Source organism: Ziziphus jujuba, chromosome 8 (genome assembly GCF_031755915.1).
Source record: "Ziziphus jujuba cultivar Dongzao chromosome 8, ASM3175591v1".
Classification (NCBI taxonomy): domain Eukaryota; kingdom Viridiplantae; phylum Streptophyta; class Magnoliopsida; order Rosales; family Rhamnaceae; genus Ziziphus; species Ziziphus jujuba.
The window spans coordinates 16,393,896-16,397,281 of record NC_083386.1 but is presented as its reverse complement, the minus strand read 5'-3'; positions in this window follow the sequence as shown (position 1 = coordinate 16,397,281).

Here is a 3,386-nt window from a genome sequence, read left to right as displayed (position 1 = left end):
TATGAATCCTGGTGGTTGCTTCATGTAAACGGTCTCTTTGAGAGTGCCATGTAGGAAGGCATTTTTTATGTCAAGTTGATTAAGATGCCAACCTTGCGATAGAGAGAGAGAGAGAGAGAGAGAGAGAGAGAGAGAGAGAGAGAAGTAGTCTGATAGTAGTAGGCTTAACTACTAGACTGAAAGTATCAAAGAAATTTAATTCAGGAATTTAAGTGAACCTTTTAGCTACCAGAAGAACTTTAAAATGATCAAAGGAACTATCATCTTTGTATTTAGTCTATACACCTACTTAGAGCCAATCACATTGATATTAGATAGGCATGAAACTAAAGTCCATGTGTGATTTTTATTTAAAGCATTAATTTCATTTGTCATGGCATCTATCCAAGGAGAATCCTGAGGGCAATTTTTTAAGTTTTTGGTGTAGTTAGAGAAGAGTGGATCACAAGAAGCATATGTGAAGCTAGAGAAAGATCACGATGCAGCTTATGATGAGTCACCATTGGATGAGTGTTCATTGTTGATTATGGCTATTGTTCAACTGGAACATGGACAAGTAATTGGTTGGTTAAATCATTAATGGTATGAGGAACAACATTACTTACCTCACGTGAAACATTGGACGAATAAGTTTCTGGGTTGGAAGACAATGAAGAAGCGGTGTGAGGAGATGTAGTAGAGGATTTGAAATTGCCAGTGGAAGTTACTGCTACTGTCTAAGGAAAAGAACTGTCAACTGGTGTAGTGTCTCCGTGAGATGGATTCGGTAAGTAAGAAGTTCCTACACTAAGAGTATTGGAAGATGATGTAACAACCAGTACCAAAATACCCCTATTGTACAAGTTTGACCAAGTGGATTCTATATGGGTCTCAGGTTGACTTTTTCTATGGTTAAGATTTTTGCTGACTGATGTACCATTTTGTAAAGCTCGTCGATATGAGTTCATAGACTGGTGGCATGTCAAATTCTAAGTTACGGACAAAAGGTTATGGTCTTGACAAGTTTTAAATATCAATTTAAAAAAGTGTCCAAACCAATGTAGATTTTTGTCTATTAGTGACCCAAGACTTTATATAAATGTTGGAAAGTATGCCCAATAAGGAAGACATTCCAAAATATCCATTTTGTCCCCCAAACCTGAGAAAATTTTCTCCAGACTCACAAGTCCGAATTGGACGCCCAAGAAGGTCACCACTATTTTGTCCAATTTTGGCCACCATCCTTATGCATGCATCAGCCACCCATATTACCCACCTGACGATCATGCTAGCCAAATTTTCAACCAAGCCGCCAACCGATGTGCTAGGATCGGCCGTTTCAAGTAGGCGGCAACCATTTTGCATTTTTCGACTGTTCAACCATTCCAGACCAACCGATACACTCCTCCCCCCATTTTTGGATCCTCTGAACTCATTTCATGTTTTGTTTGCTAATATTTCTCACCGTTTGAGAGATACATCACTGGGAATTTGGCTGAGTTTTTCAACAAGTTTTCCAACCATCGATGAAACTTTTGGATTGAGATGAGCACACCATTATATTTTTTATCTCTTCAGCTTTCCATCGATATAAATTTTGTGAATTTTGGATATTGTTTGATAATTTTTCCATTTTTGGATCAATTAGTTAAATATCGGATAAATTTAGACTGTGTTTGGACAAAATTGAAGTTAGATTACTGTATTAGATATTATTAGGACCTATTAAGAGGTTCAATTTTGATAGATTAGCCTTCAGGTGAAAAGTCCAAATTTTGGATACCAAGTCCTAAAGATACACAGTATAATTGGACCGTTCGATGTCCTATTTATATGATTTTATAGTAATATGAATCATTTTAACACATTTTTTATACACCAATGTCTTTTATTTAGTTATTGGAACCTAAAATTTTTTTGATAATATTACATGCACTCATGTTGAGCTTGAACACAATCCTGCAGAGGAGTAGGAGTGAGTATCTTCAATACTATGAATGGTTATGCTTTTAAAATATTTTGGACATGTAGTATAATATATATATTAGTGATTTGAGTATTATATATATATATATATATATATATATATATCGTTTGATTTAAATATTTATTTTATGCATATATGAATATCTGCTTATACATATATGTGTTATCATTCTATATGACTTTTTACAATATTTGAATGGTTTCAAATTCTAACGAGTTCATAATGGACTTGTGGTATTTAGTTTTTAATTCATTTTGGAAAATAATTGATTTTGAGAAGCAAATTGAAAATTATATGTTTTTAAGCATATTCAAGTATTTTATAATTTTATGTGCTTAAAATTGGTTTATGGTGATATATATTTCATTGTGATATTTTTAGTTTTAGCATAAATTAGTGATTTGAAATTTTTGGAATATTTAAATAAGCGGTTGGAATTGAATATTAAATTATGATTTATGATACAGTATTGTTGCATTATGTGTACTGGTTTACTACAATATCTATAGTACACTAAAGGCTGTGAGGTTGGGTTTATCTCACAGGTTTATTATTACCACGGTACCTTTCGTACATTAAGGGTCATGAGGTTAGGTTCATCCCATAGGTTTATATTGTCATGTAGCCTTAGGATGCTAAGGGTCGTGAGGTGGTTTTATCCCATAAGTTTTATTTCTTTTATTATCCGATGGTGTTTATGGATGCCGTGCACCATTTGGCAACGCTAGGTATATTGTATGGTACATTGTCTATGTTTATGAGAATATTATTGATTTCTAATATTTACGATTTTATTGCACCTTCATAATTATTTTGCGATATTATGTTTATATTAATCTATACTCAAAATTTATATTGTGATTGATTTGGTTTATAATTTTCTAATGATCATTGACTTCATATTATTTAAACATCGGTTTTATGATTTTGAGTTGGGGCTCAACTTCGGGTTTTGTAAAATGATATTTAAATGGAAAATCTTTTAAAAGAGTGGAACGAGAGGTCTTGAAAAACAATTTTACAGAAATAAAGTATTATTTTCCTATGATGCTATACCACTCATTGAAATTTCTCCATCTCACATTTTATTGCTTTAAATTCGTTCCCTTAGGTTCAGGCATTTAGTTGATAGTCTACCTTGCGCATCGTTTACTACTTCGAGCTTTCTACAGCAGCAGTAGTACTCATCTTTCTTTATGTTATTCTTATCTTTCTAGACTTATTCATATTAGCTGTACTTATATATTTTATAAATACTCTTAAAATGCTCTGATATAGACATTGGACACAATAGTGAGCATATTATATATATGTGTATAGTTATGGCCTGTTGTATGATAAGCTGTATTTCTGGATTTATATGCTGTTGTGGTTTTATCTATATATATTGAGGTATTATTTGATATTACTTGTGTTCGCT